The sequence below is a fragment of the Artemia sp. Qi Xiang Cuo genome, chromosome 4, assembly GCF_049724085.1.
Source record: "Artemia sp. Qi Xiang Cuo chromosome 4, ASM4972408v1, whole genome shotgun sequence".
Lineage (NCBI taxonomy): Eukaryota > Metazoa > Arthropoda > Branchiopoda > Anostraca > Artemiidae > Artemia > Artemia sp. Qi Xiang Cuo.
Genome location: NC_142797.1, coordinates 43964008 through 43980051, shown reverse-complemented (window position 1 = coordinate 43980051; position 16044 = coordinate 43964008). Strand labels below are relative to the sequence as shown.

Sequence of the window (16044 nt, the reverse complement as noted above, 5' to 3'; positions counted from 1 at the left end):
TTTGATAAAATGGAAATTGCAAAGAAAATCCAAGTTCAATTCTAAAAGACGGAACGGAAATTTTTGACAAAGGTTTCATGTCAGAAGTGCTAAGGACTCCTTATTTAAAGCACGTCGGATAGTAATTTAAATCTTAAGTTTTATTCTTAAAAATCTTCTTTATTTCTTCTTCGTCAGCTGCCTATTTAAGAGTATATTGTGTGAACTTAGAAAATACTTTTCATGGGAAATGAAACAAAGCATAATATTTTAAGTGATGAACCGCGTATGGAATTGTCTCGCATGAATTCTCTCCCATCTCAGTTCAACAAATGTGCCGATCTAAAAAAAAAAAGCTTTAAGCTTAATTTACAGAAATTGTTTGAATAGAATGTACCAGAATACAACAAGAGAATTGAAAATTTTGTTTACCTTGCCAATCACAGAGGCATCAGCCAAAAGAAGTGTTTTGGAAACCTAAAATAATTACAAGGTTTTTTAATCTGAATGACTCAAGACAAACTATACAACTTGGAAAGAAGTTAATTGAATGCACTGAAAGCATAATTGCCTGTAACTTGTATTCGTTTGACTTGAGTTTAAGATTTAAAGATTAAAGGTAAGAAAAGTAGCATATCCAAGATAATTATTCGTTAGTTTTCATTAAAAATGTATACAAGTACATACATCAGAATAAACTAGTCATAAAGGCCTGTGAAGCGCACCTGTGGGCTAGCAAAATGCCCCTTTCATGGTATTCTGTCACCTGCGCCTCTGGCCCTGGGCCCTTGCACCCATGTTATTCCCTCCTTTAGTCCCCTACGCTTTGGCTCCTGTAATTACTCTAACGCCACCAGTGTACGTGGTACAGAATCACCAGTGCCACTACTGATGGTATTAGTGTATGGTATCGTGGCCCATGGTCTCTCGTGGACTATTCTGCCATCAGTATTTGAAATCTAACGGGCTGCTAGGGTCAATCCTGAAGCCAGTAGTAAGAGGTCTCTGGCACCAACGCTGTAACCAGTGTAAGTACCGCGGCCCACGTTGCCACGATCAAATCTGACGCTCCAATGATTCTATGACTTCTGCCCTTGCTCATTCGTGAGGTGGACTTGCCACAGCTTTGACGATTTTGTTTAAGACAAATGTACTGCCTGTGGGGGAGTAAGTGTCACACTGTTTGACCCACGGTGCCATGGCCAGTGCTACCAATAATCGATATATAGATATATTTTTGGCGGGCCCTCCAGTAGATAATACAATGAAGGTGAACTCTAAATACTTTCTTCTTAACCCTACCAGGGATTGGGAAAAAACAAAAAACAATACAATCGTAGAAATATAACTCACTTTTATTTAACGATGTCAAATCCAATTTTATTTCGATGAACTCTGGACAGGAACTGACTAAACAACGCATATACAGAAGAAATATAAGTTTACCTCTTTTACTATCACGTGACGACGTGGCCAATGAAACCAATGAAACCCCAAAATTAAAGCAACTTTATCCATAAATTATAAGTCAACGGTAAGATTTAGCTAGCCCTTGAGAAGACTAAAATATAGTCTCTCGTGAACTATTCTGCCATCAGTATTAGAAATCTAAGGGGCTCCCAGGGTCAATCCTGAAGACAATGGTAAGAGGTCTCTGACACCAACGCTGTAGCCAGCGTAAGCACCGTGGCCACGGTGCCACGATCAACTCTGACGTGCCACGGATTCAACGACTTCTGCCCTTGCTCTTTCGTGAGGTGGACTTACCACAGCTTTGACCATTGTGGGCAAGACAAGTGTACTACCTGTGGGGGAGCAAGTGCCACACTATTTGGCCCACGGTGCCACAGCCAGTGCTACCAATATATATAAATATATCTTTGAAGGGTCCAGTGGATATTACAATGACGGGTAACTCCAAATACTTTCTTCTTAACCCTACCAGGGCTTGGGGGGATAAACATATACAATCGTAGAAATATAACTCACTTTTGTTTAACAATGTCAAATCCAATATTATTTCAGTGAACTCTGAACAGGAACTGACTAAACAACGTATATACAGAAAAAAGGTAAGTTTACCTCTTTCACTATCACATGACGACGTGGGCCAATGAAGCCAATGGACCCCAAAAATTGAAGTAACTTTATCCATAGATTATAAGTCAACGGCAAGATTTAGCTAGCCCTTGAGAAGACTAAAATAGAACTTCAATACAAACCTATTATTCCCTCTTGTAAATTCATGGCTTTAAACCGCCATTGAAAACAGGCTAGCCTCTACGAGAGTTTAACGTTCCAATAAAAATTACATTATAGGTAAAGAAATGTATTAGAGAAAAGGCACATTTATCTGATAATAAGGGGTACGGGCCCCAACACCTCCCCCGTTCGATAAATGGTCATTCACGCGCCACGCTGGTCAGTTTTTAACAACACAAAACAGTAAATATCCACTTGAAAATCTCTATTAGTCTTCTGATCTTCCATCTCTTAGCAATGTCTGTACTACTGCTCTCAAGTAATTTTCTGGCCTAACCAAAGGGATAAAAATCATATATAGACTTGGGTTATCATTAGTCAGAGGTTAGTACCACGATAACAAGAACTATCTCGCTCTTGCAAAATTTACATCTAAGAGAAAGGAAGAATCGGTATTCTGGTATATGAGAAGATGCCAGACATCAAAAGGGACTGGCTAAATTAGCCTTTTAACTTCGAACGATGAAAATAAATCCACATTTGAATTAAAGTATGACTTGCTCCATGGTATAACCTTAATTTAATCATGGCCGAAAATACAAGGGACCGTGAAAACTATTGGGGTATACTGGTACAGGGAAATCAGGTAAAAATCTGAACGAACCATGAATCAGTTTTTCTGGGTCCCGTCCAATGGAATAATCGATTGAAGAATGAACGTCGATGCCAACTGCACGTGAAACTTGGATCTATGCCTCAAGGAATAAGATTTGGATGAAATAAGTGTCGATTCCCATGCAGGGTAAGAACAGCGAATGGGACTACCAGTTAAAGGTTTCAACGGAATATGATGTGTAATGGGAGAGAGTATGTCCCAAGGACCCAAGATGGGAAAAGCAAGGCCTCAGCTAAGGGATCACAACAGGCCCACCAGTTTTGTGTTGAGGTAACCAGCTATCATCCATGGCTCCCCCAAGAGGCTGTTCCCCCTCAAAAGAGGCCAAATACCCCTTAGAATTGCTGAGACAGGGCCCAGATTCCTTCTCAATTCTTACCGATCCAACCCGAAATTTAATACCTCCCGACTTCTCCGAAACCCGTTGTAATCCATTCAATTCTATGTTTTGATTTTATCTGTTTGTTTTTCCAATGGGTCTAAGACCTCTTTATTCCCCCTTAGTTATTTTGTCCTCCCATTGTTTTATAATTCTCCCAAAATTTTACTTTCCGCCATCACATACTAAATTTGTCAATTTTGTTTTACATTTCTGTTTTCTTTTCTGTTTAGGCAGCGCAATCGTGCTGCCTAAGTAAAGAACGATGTTGGCACAATGTATTATTTGTTTTTTATTTTTTCCATAGCAGGGCACTTCGTATCGAAGGAGTTGTCGTAGAAACTTTGAAAAGGGCTCATTCGATTGGAAATTGGAATGGCTAGTACCGTTTTTGATAGTCGAAAGTGATTGGAAGGCAACTAACACCCCTTCCACGCCCACCATTTCCCCAAAAACATCCAATCAAAATTTTGAGGTAGCTTTTTTGTTCAGCGTTGTTGATTTCCAGATAAAAATTATATTTTTGAGGAGGATACTCCACACAGCCCTCAGGGCAAGGGTTGTAATTATGCCCTGGGGGCATATAAGATTTTTGTAGAAAGTGTTGTCGTAAAAACTTCAGAAACAGCTCATTCAAAAGGAGTATTGACTTTTGTCGCAGTCGAAAGGGATAAGAGGGCAACTAACCGCTTACTCACGCCCATCTTTTCCCAATCACATGCGATAAAGTTTTTGAGATAGCCATTTTGCTCACCTAGTTGAAAGTTCTGAAAACCAGGTCTTTGAGGATGACACCCCCCCTCCAGCCCTCAGGGCAAGGGGTGTAAGTTATGCCCGTAGGGTATATAAGGTTCTTATACAACGCGTTGTCGTAGAAACTTCAAAAAGGGCTCATTCGATTGAAAATTGAAATGGCTAGTGCCCTTTATGATGGTCGAAAATGATTGGAGCATCTAACACCCCTTCCACGCCCACCATTTCCCCAAACCCATCTAGTCAAAATTTTGAGATAGCCATTTTGTTCAAAACAGTGGAAAGGTCCGGAAATTTTATCTTTGAGCTGGACACTCCCCCCACAGTTTTCAGGACAATGGTTGTAAGTTATGTCCTGGGGGTAATTAAGGTTTTAGTGGCAAGCATTGTCGTAAAAACTTGAAAAAGGGCTCAGTCGACTGGCAATTCAAAGGGCTAGTACCCTTTTTAAGAGTTGAAAGTAATTGGAGGGCAACTAGCCCCTGTCTCACGCCCACCATTCCCCCAAACATTTTTGGGGACTTCGTATCGAATTTTTTTTTTTTTTTTCATACCAGGGCACTCCGTATCAAAGGAGTTGTAGTATAAACTTTGAAAAAGGCTCATTCGATTGGAAATTGGAATGGCTAGTGCCCTTTTTAATAGTCGAAAGTGTTTGGAAGGCAACTAACACCCCTTCCACGCCCACCATTTCCCCAAACACATTCAATCAAAATTTGTAGATAGAAATTTTGTTCAGTATAGTTTATTTCCAGACAGAAATTATGTTTTTGAGGAGGACACTCCCCCCACAGACCTCAGGGCAAGGGTTGTAAGTTATGCCCTGTGGGCATATAAGGTTTTTATAGAAAGCTTTGTCTTAGAAACTTCAAAAAGGGCGCATTCGATTGGAAATTCAAAGAGCTAGTGCCCTTTTTAATAGTCGAAAGTGATCGGAGGGTATACACTTTTATCTTTCGACAAGATATTTTTGTTTTATTTCAGTTCTCAGGTCAGGATCGCTAAAGTTATAATGGAAACTGAAGGAATTTTTACGGTGTCTGTGCAATAATTTTAATTTTTTTTTATTAAAACAAGAAATATACCGAAAAATTTTAAATAGTTTCACTTATTACGTCAAATAAGACGTAATATAAGAATGCAATATTTATACACACACGTTTATTTTTGGACAAGATAATTTTGTTTTATTTTAGTTTTCAGTTTACATTAAGGAATGAACTGTAGCCCATAGTAACTGAAGTAATAAAAGGAATCATTATATAGATGATTATTTTAATTATATTCGTTAAAAAATCATCATAAGTAAAAATTTCCCATACCGGGAATTGAACTCGAGTCAACTGAAAGAGAGCCAGCTATCCTAACCACTGAATCATATAGGTTTTGCACACACATATCCTTGACGAAGTTATTATTAAAGAAGGAATCATGGACTTATTTACATACCTAATTCTTTGAGGATCGCCTCTTACAATTCTAAATAAGAAAAGCCGTAGGCTTTTTCCTGTTTGTAATCATCAAACAGATCGTGGTAACGAACTGTATAGTAAGAGCGACTCGACTCAATAGTAACCAAAACTCTAAAAAATGGAATTTTGATACCAATAGATACATGAAAAGAATTATATTTTTATGTTGATTTTAAGTATATAAGTTTCATCAAGTTTCATTTTACCTAAAAAAAAGTTACGAGCCTGAGAAAATTTGCCTTATTTTCTAAAAAAGGGGGAACATTCCCTAAGAGCTATAGAATCTTAATGAAAATCACACCATTAGATTCATCATATGAGATAATATTACTGTAGAGGTTTCAAGCTCCTATCTGCAAAAATTTGGAATTTGGTGTTTTTTGCCAGTCGTATATTAAAGAACGAACTGTAGCCCATAGTAACTGAAGTAATAAAAGGAATCATTATATACATTATTATATAAATTATTTTCCTTAAGAAATCATCATAAGTAAAAATTTCCCATACCGGAACAGAAGACTGTCTGTTCCGGTAACAACTCTCTACGATGTTCCAGTGCCAAGCTATCTGTGGAAAAGAAAAAAGATGCTGTTTCGGCAGAAGACTGTAGCAGCTGCCACGTTTTTTATTTTCAAGCCAATATATTTCCCTTGTTGTTCAAACCAACGGAAAGTAAGTTTTCTATATAAGGGTTTCGAACAAGGCCCATAGTAACTGAAGTGATAAAAGGAATTATGATATAGACGATTATTTTAATTATTTTCCTTAAGAAATCATCATAATTAAAATTTTTCCATACGGAAAATCGAACTCCATTATAAAAGTTTTTATTAAAAGAAGATCAGTAGAAAAACAAATCATTGCATAAATTGGAATGAGTCAGCTGCCTGATTCTTTGAGGTTCGTCTCTTACTATTCCAAAGAAAAAAGGCCGGAGGCTTTTTTCTGTTTATAATCAGGGTTTATATAAAGGGTCAGTTTATATTTCTTTATAAATGGTGTTTATGTAAGTTTATTATTTTGAGAATAATTATAAATTAAAAAATGAACTGTAGTCATTAGAAGAACAAACCAGTGTATACAGTGTATTTAGTTAGCTGCCTGATTCTTTGAGGTTCGTCTCAATAAAAATGCAGTTTTAATCGGAATTTCCATCAAGGAGTTTTTTTTTACTTTAATTATATTTAGTTTTTAATTAATCATAGGCAGCGTAATAGCGCTGCCTAAGTAAAGAACGATGTTGGCACAATGTATTATTTTTTTTCTTGGTTTTAGACCAGGGCACTTAGTACTGAAGGAGTTGTCGTAGAAACTTCGAAAAGGGCTCATTCAATTGGAAATTGGAGTTGCTTGTGCCCTTTTTAATAGTCGACAGTGATTGGAAGGCAACTAACACCCCCTTCCACGCCCACCATTTCCCCAAACACATCCAATAAAAATTTTGAGACAGCCATTTTGTTCATCGTAGTTGATTTCCAGATAAAAATTATATTTTTGAGGAGGAAACTTCCCCACAACCCTCAGGGCAAGGGTTTTAAGTTATGCCCTGGGGGCATATAAGAACGATGTTGGCACAATGTATTATTTATTATTTTTTCCCTTAGACCAGGGCACTTCGTATCGAAGAAGTTGTCGTGGAAACTTCGAAAAGGGCTCATTCAATTGGAAATTAGAGTGGTTTGTTCTCTTTTTAATAGTTGAAAGTGGTTGGAAGGCAACTAACACCCCTTCCACGCCTACCATTTCCCGAAACACATTCAATAAAATTTTGAGATAGCCATTTTGTTCAGCGTAGTTGATTTTCAGATAGAAATTATGTTTCTGAGGAGCACACTCCCCAACAGCCCTTAGGGAAAGGGTTGTAAGTGATGTCCTGGGGCATATAAGGTTCTTTTTATAGAAAGTGTTGTAGTAGAAACTTCAAAAAAAGCTCACTCGATTGGAAATTTAAATGGTTAGTTCCCTTTTTAATAGTCGAAAAGGATTGGAGGGCAAGTAATACACTTCTCACACCCACCTTTTCCCCAAACACATCCAATCAACATTTTGAGATAGCCATTTTGTTCAAAGTATTTTTAAGCTCTGGAAAATAGGTCTTTGAGCATGACAATCCCCCCACAGCCCTCAGGGCAAGGGTTGTAAGTTATGCCCTGGGGTATATAAGATTTTTTAAAAGAACATGTTGTCGTAGAAACTTCTAAAAGGGCTCATTTGATTGGAAATTGAAATGGCTAGTGCCCTTTTTAATAGTCAAAAGTGATTGGAAGGCAACTAACACCCCTTCCACGCCCACCATTTCCCATCTAACACATCTAATCAAACACATCTAATCAAAATTTTTATATAGCCATTTTGTTCCATTTAGCTTAAAATTCAGAAATTATACCTTTGAGCTGAATATTCCCCCCACAGTCTTCAGGGCGACGGTTATCAGTTATGCCCTGGGGGCATATAAGGTTTTTTATAGAAAACTTTGTTTTAGAAACTTGAAAAAGTGTTCCTTCGATTGGAAATTCAAAGGGCTAGTACCCTTTTTAATAGTCGAAAGTGATTTGAGGGCAACTAACCCCCCTCTTCCGCCCACCTTTTCCCCAAACACGTCCAATCAAAATTTTTAGATAGCCATTTTATGCAACGTAGTTAAAAGTTTTGGAAATTAGGTCTTTAAGGATGACAACCCCTTCCCCCAACAGCACTCAGGGCAAGAGTTGTAAGTTATGCCCTGGGGGCATACAAGGTTTTTATAGAAAGGGATGTTGTAGAAACTTCAAAAAGGGCTCGTTCAATTTGAAATTGAAAGGGCTAGTGCCCTTTTTAATAGTCGAAAGTTATTGAAGGGCACCTAAACCCCTCTCACGCTCACCATTTTCCCAGACACATCCAATCAAAGTTTTGAGATATCCATTTGTTCAACGTAGTTGAAAGTTCTTGAAATAAGGTCTTTTAGGATGATAACCCCCTCAGAGCCCTCAGTGCAAGGGTTGTAAGTTATGCCCTGGGGGTAAATAAGGTTTGTATAGAAAGTTGTTGTAAAAATTTCAAAAAGGGCTGATTTGATTGGAAATTGAAATTGCCCTTTTTAATAGTTGAAAGTGAGTGGAGAGTAATTAACCCCCCTCTCACGCTCACCATTTCCCCAAACACATTCAATCAAAGTTTAGAGATAGCTATTTTGTTCAACGTAGTTGAAAGTTCTGGAAATTATGTATTTAAGGATGACAAACCCCCCAGGGCATAGGTTGTAAGTTATGCCGTATGAAGCTAATAGAGGAAAGGAAATAATAAATGATAAATAAAACCAAAAAAGGGTGAGAAAACGAGGATTTTGTCAGCCAGTGGTAAAATATGAAGCCGAAAAACCAGCAAATATTTCGAAAAGGACCTCCGCCAAGTAGTCCTCAGTGCTAAAAAAAAAAAGAAAAAAAAAAAAAAAAAAGAACAAGAATCTAACCTTTTAGAGTTCACTAGACAAGATCCGAACAAACACTGAATGAAAGACCAAAGCCGAAACCAATGAAAAAAGGATTTTACCGAAGAGATTGTGCAAGGGATCACTAAAGTTATTGTGTAAACTGCAAAAATATTTTGGTAAATAAAAGTTCCAACAGGGATAAAATCCTTTGAAAAGAAAGTGTTTCAAAAACAGTGATTGAAATTCACAAAAAATACCAGATATATCGGTCACATAGGCTATGCAGTGACCGTCATCAGTAGCAAAACTGATGACGAATCAGAGTTTTACTATTGAAGACGGTCACTGCATATGTGACCGAAATATCTGGTATTTTTTGTGAATTTCCTATATTCTGCAAAAATATTTATGGTATCCGAGTAATAATTTGAATCTTTCATTTCAAACTAGAAAAATACATTAAAATTTTTAAATTAGTTTTATTTTTGTTAGGTTCTAACTACCCGACTCCCCGACTTAATGTGTATTTCCATACAAAAAAATTTAATTTAATTTTATTTTAGTTTTCAGTTCAGAATCGCTAAAGATATGTAAAATTGCAAAAATATTTATGATATCTGAGCAATAATTTTAATTTTAATTCAAACTCGAAAAATATCTGAAAACTTCAAAATTAGTTGGGTTTTTGGTAAGGTTTTTGGTACTTGACATGTAATTTTACATTATTTTGCACGTTTATTTCATTATTTTGCACATTTTGCATTTTATATTACGTAAAGTTACGTTTTAAATTCGTAATTTAACATTATACGTATTTTAAATATATAGGTTTCATCAAGTTTAGTCTTACTCATCAAAAGTTACGAACCTGAGAAAATGTGCCAAATGACGAGTCGCTCATACTATACAGTTCGTTACCATGAACTGTTTGATTACAAACAGGAAAAAGCCAATGTTTTTTTCTTCATTCGAATAGTAAGTGACGACCTGGCTACAACCTACGATTATCACATCATTGATGAATCTTTAACATGATCAGCATAAAAATCCGATTCTTTTGATGTATCTTTTGGTATCAAAATTAAGTTTTTTAAAGTTTTGGATACTAGAGAGACAGGCGCTCTTACTATACAGTTTGTTACCACGGACTTTTTGATTGTTTCAAAAACCAAATATCTTTGAAGAGACTGCAGTATGAAAAGATGTCAAAAATGCAGTTTTTTTTGTAAAAAGCGATACTATTGTTATTTTTTATTTAAAAAAGGCACTAGAACTTTTAATTTCAGTTTGAATGAGCCCTCTCGCGACATTCTAGGACCACTGGGTCGATACGATCACCCCTGGAAAAAAGAAAAAAGGCAAATAAACACGTATCCGTGATCTTTCTTTTGGCTAAAAATACCAAATTCCACATTTTTGCAGAGCAGAGCTTGAAACCTCTACTGATACGCTGAAACTGATGGTGTCATTTTCATTAAGATTCTATGACTTTTAGGGGGTGTTTTCTCCTTTTTTTGAAAATAGGTGCTCTAAGAAGGCTCCGGGTAGATCTGTCCCTCTAAACGTTTCTTCTGAACGTTTTGAATTGTATTTATAAATCTTTCTTCCAAGAGATCTTATAGTAACAATCAGTCAATTGGTAGCGTAATAAACTGAGGTGGTCATTCGAATCGGTGCTCAAAATTCGGTGACAACTATAATTTATTAGTAAATTTAATAAAAGAGGAGAAACGTTGTAATTCTAATTATAATTTCCTTCCAATGGCTCTCTTCTAAGTTCAATATTCGTTTGTTTTGCGCGTGTGAGTCCGTCTTCTATTGTCCACGTGTCGTTCACCGAAAAAAGGGATTATCTTAGTTTTAAGGCTACTGAAATTCTAACTGATAAAATTAACCTTGGTTAATTAGTTAAGGTTTGGGTCTATTGTGTTAAAGTCTTTAGGTTTATTATCAAATCAGGTAAACTCTGTTAATTTGGGTAGAAATTGAAGCACTAAAATTACGAGTTCTATTTGATTCGTTAAGTTACTTCAAAAAGATAAATCAAAGGGGCTTGAAAGTGGGCAAAACACGGAATAATCAAATAAATTGGTTACAAATTTCTTACTAACCCAAAACAAGGTATTTGTTTGATCGGAATAATCAAATAAATTTGTTACAAATTTCTTACTAACCCAAAACAATTATTTCTTGTAGAAGGAATCAGTGTTCCTTGGATCTCGGGATGTGACCTATAAAGCTTCTGAGCGATCTAAAGCGTTAATAAGATATATAAAGGGTTTAGAAGTGACCTAAAGCGTTATAAAAGACCTAAAGTGCTTATGAGCAATCTAAAATGTTCATAAGTGACATAAAGGGTTTAGATCACAGTAGACAGAATATAACAGTAAGCTTATCGCAGATCATTTCTGGTCATCGTGAACAAAAAGCTCCTCCCACTTCTTTCTGCCTTAGCTTGTTTAGCCTGCTTCTGCATTAGCAGTAAGCTTATCGCAGATCATTTCTGGTCATCGTGAACAAAAAGCTCCTCCCACTTCTTTCTGCCTTAGCTTGTTAAGCCTGTTTCTGCATAAAAACCCCTGTCCGGGTTTTTATAATGGGTGAGATAGGGAATGATCATACTGGATAATATATGAACTGTGGTTTAGATGTAACCTAAAATGCTTTAAAAGATTCAAAGTGCTTATGAGTGATGTAAAATATTTGTAAGTGATATAAAGGGTTTAGAAGTGACCTAAAGCTTTATAAAAACACCTAAAGTGCATATGAGCGACCTAAAGCGTTTATAAGTGACATAAAGGGTTTAAAAGTAACCTAAAGCGTTATAAAAGACATAAAATGGTTTAGACCTAAAAGGGCTTAGAACTGTTCTAAATTTGTAAAAGATATAAAGGGTTTAGAAGTGACTTAAAAATTTATAAAACACCTAAAGTGCTTATAAGTCATCTAAAGCGTTTTTAAGCAATATGAAGGGTTTAGATGTGACCTAAAGTGCTTATGAGCGATCTAAAGCGTTTAAAAGTGATATAAAGGCCTTAGATGTAACCGAAAGCGCTATAAAAGCCCTAAAGTGCTTCTGAGGGATCTAAAGCGTTTATAAATGAGTTTAAGGGTTTTATTCGATCTGAAGCGTTTATAAGTGATATAAAGGGTTTGATGTAACCTAAAGCGCTATAAAAGACCTAAATACCTCTAGGTCACTTCTAAAGCCTTATTTTACTTATAAACGATTTAGATCACTCATAAGCACTCTAGGTCTTTTATCAAGCCTTATGTCACTTCTTAACCGTTTTAGATCGCTCATAAGCTCTTTATTTTTACTTTTTATAACGCTTTAGGTCACTTCTAAACCCTGTGGGCTATGTCACTTATAAACGCTGCAGATCGCACTTTATAACACTTTAAGTCTCTTTTAAACCCTTTATATCACTTATTAACGCTTTAGATCGCTCGTAAGCAATTTAGGCCTTTTAAAGCATTTTAGGTCACTCCTAAACCCTTTATAATACTTATAAACACTTTAGATTGCTCATACAAACTTTAGTTCTTTTATATTTAATTTATTAAGTTTGGTTAATTTGAGACCATATTTATTTATTAATAATACTAAATTCATTTTAGACCCAGATCTCCAGGTGAAATTTTTCAGTGAATGCAAAATGAATGGAAAATCTATAATTTTGACTGTATATTTGCACATTAGGGGGAAGGGTGGGGGTAAAGTTTAGGGGAAGCGCCTTCAAAATGTGTTGACTACAATTTGTCCGAGTATTTTGAAGCAAGAACTGTTTTCTTGAAATTTTTTTTTCTCAATAGCCCCAATGGTAGGCTAATAATCATATTCTTTATGCTGTTTCAAACGACCAGCTCGTAATATTTCCTTAATCAACAATGTATCTACTATTTTTATTTTAAAAATATTCTTCCCTTAAAAGTGGTTTTGCACTATTTCTTTACTTGCTTTTTATTCCCCCAAAAAGTCACTGTCTAGATGATTACATAGCACTAGTCACTATCTCAACTTTGTTTGAAAAACAAGAGTTTTGACGTCTGACTATATTAGCTTTTCTACAACTTCGATTTTGCATAAACACCATTAAGCATTAAAATCATCAGGGGGATGTATCTCAGTGATAGAGCAACTGCTATGCGTGCGGGAGGTCCGCGGTTCGACTCCGCCATTCCCCCCTTTTTTAATTATGTTTCCAAGCCTTAAAGGTCTCTGACTGAAACTGCATTTTGACAATAATAACCGTTTATAAGTGATATAAAGGGTTTAGAAGGGACCTAAAGACCTAATAGAGTGAGTAGATATATATTATTCTTTTTATTCAATACGTTTTTTCGTTGTAGCTGGCTTTTAACTATCTATTATCAGGCGTTATGATTGACAGGGGACTACAAATCTTTCGCGATTTTGATAGCAGCTGTCCAGGTATAAAGGGTATTTTGGGTAAAAGGATTCTTAGCTCGCAAAATGTCTCATTTTTAGGACTAAAATTGAACAATGTGTAGCCTTTAAATTCTTGAATTATCATAAAAAAAGAGACAAACCTTTTTTTTGTATAGTTACATTTAACTATCTCATCATATTGATTGACAATGGATTACAGGACCAATGCATAATTCAATCGCTTTGTATCAGATGATATAGGCAATTTTGACTAGCCCGCAAAAATATCTCATGCGTTCGTAAGTGGAAAATGACATGCATTTTTTCTTTTATCCCATGCTGGGTTATGCTATTGTAGAGAGGGTGAACAACGCTCCCCAATAATATCCTGAATAAATAATAGGTGAACTAAATAATCAAAACTGTGCTACTTTTTTCATGCATCGTGTTAAAAATATATCTGGTTTAGCCTCCATCTAGGACTGTCACTTGCGTATTATTTAATTTTAAAGCATTGATTAGCCATAGATGGCGTCAATGTGGCGTAGTTAAAAAATAATAGTAGAAACCAGATTAGCGTGCCCCCTCTTAGCATAATCAAATGTGGAACGCTTCAAGGTATAACGAGCCTTGCATACGAATACCCGTCTTTTGATTCTGGATTCTTGTGTGCGAGAGATATCAATACAGTATATTTTTGTATAATTCCTTATACATCTCTGTTTGGTCCAGAAAATGCGAGTTGGTACTGAAACCCGTCTTGTAAGGCATGTACCCTCTGTATCAATAGATGACTGTCCTTGGTAAGGCGTGTAGGCGTGAAACTGCACTGTATATTCATGTCTCAGGCCTTGTCCCTTCTGGACCTTATTCATGGTTACTACTTGTATTTGGTGAAAAAGGGCATGGGGGGATAGTTGCCCTCTGATCACTTTTGACTCTTAAAAAGGGGAGTAGAATTCTCGATTTCCAATCGAATGAGCCCCCTTTTAAGTTTATACGAATACCCCTTCTATATGAAGTGCCTCGTGAAAAAAAATAAATGGAGTGTGGGGGGAGGCTAGCTGCCCTCCAATCACTTTTGACTCTTAAAAAGAGAATTACAATTTTCCATTTCAAATCAAATGAGCCCTCTATTAACTTTATACGAGCATCCCTTCCATAAGAACCATATATGCCCCCAGTGTAAAACTTATACCGTCTACCCTCGGGCCCTGGGGGGGCTGTGTCGACACTGGTGTTTTTGTTATATGAACTTTGAACTATTTTTAACAAAATGTCTATCTTAAATTGTTTATCTGCTGTATTTTGGGTGTGGCGGAGGGAGAGGGCGGCGCCCTCCAATCTCTTTTGACTCTTAAAAAGTGAACAAGAACTTTAAATTTTCAAACAAATGAACCCTCTCCAAAGTTTATACGAGCATTCCTTCCATAAGAACTATACATGCCTCCAGAGCATTACTCATAGCGCTTGCCTCCGGGCCCTGGGTCGTTCTGTCGACACAGGAATTTTTCTTATCTGACCTTTGAACTATTTTTAATGAAATGACTATTATAAGAAATTTATCGGATGGGCTTGGGGGAAAAGGGGTGTGTGGGGGCGGGGGGCAGCTAGTTGCCCTCGGATATCTTTTGACTCTTAAAAATTGAACTAGAACTTTTGTTAGAAGAAGTTAGAAGAAGCAAGTTTTTCTTAACACTAACAAATTTTCTCTTTGAAGTAAAAACTTTTTTCCTTAATACTAACACAGTTTTACTTAATACTGTCAAATGTCTCTTGGAAGTAATAGGTTTTCTTCATAGTAAAGAAGGTTTTTTTAATTACAGTAAGATTTCTGTCAAAGATAAGATTTTTTATTAGAGGTAACAATTTTGTGTTTATGATTATAAATTTTCCTCTAGAAGTAGCAAATTGTTCTTAACACTAACAAATTTTATCTTCAAAGTACCAACTATTCCCTTAATACTAATAATGTTAATATTAAGGATATATGGCTCAAGATATTTTTCTCGTGTTGTGTTGTCGTTTATCTTATCAGTATAACAAACATTTACTTAATACTGTCAAATTTCTCTTGGAAGTAACAGGTTTTCTCATAATAGCAACAAATTTTTCTCTAATATCTTTCGGAAATATATTTTCCGTCAAAGATAACAAACTTCTCTTAGAAGAAACAATTTTCTTCTTACGCTAACAAGTTTTCTGTTAGAACTAGAAAGTTTTTCTGAACACTAACAAATTTTCTCTTCAAAGTACCCACTTTTTCCTTAATACTAACCAAATTTTACTTAATATAATCAAACTTCTATTGGAGGTAAAAGATATTTTCTTAATAATAACAAATTTTTTTCTAATAGCAGCAAGCTTTCTGTCAAAGATAACAAATTTCTCTTAGAAGTAACAATTTACTGTCTAGGCCAACAAGTTTTCTGCTAGAAGAAGCAAGTTTTTCTTAACACTAACAAATTTTATTTTCGGGGTAATATCTTTTTTCCTTAATGCTAACAAATTTTTACTTAATACTATCAAATGCCTCTTGGAAATAATAGGTTTTTCTTAAAAGTAAGAGATATTTTCTAACAGCAGCAAATTTTTTGTCAAAGATAAGATATCTCTCATAGAAGTAACGATTTCTTTTTGTTTATGATAACAAGTTTTCCACTAAAACTCGCTGGCTTTTCTTAACGCTAAGAAGTTTTCCCTTCAATGTAATAACTTTTCTTTAATACTAACAATCTTTTACTTAATGCCATCAAATTTTTCATGGAAGTAACCGGT

General features: G+C 35.8%; 1 protein-coding gene across 1 annotated transcript in view; it reads left to right on the top strand.

The window, feature by feature from the left end:
* Positions 1-16044, top strand: part of LOC148953146 (superkiller complex protein 2-like) — a 123922-nt gene that overhangs the window by 94123 nt on the left and 13755 nt on the right. The gene's annotated exons all lie outside the window — the stretch shown is intronic.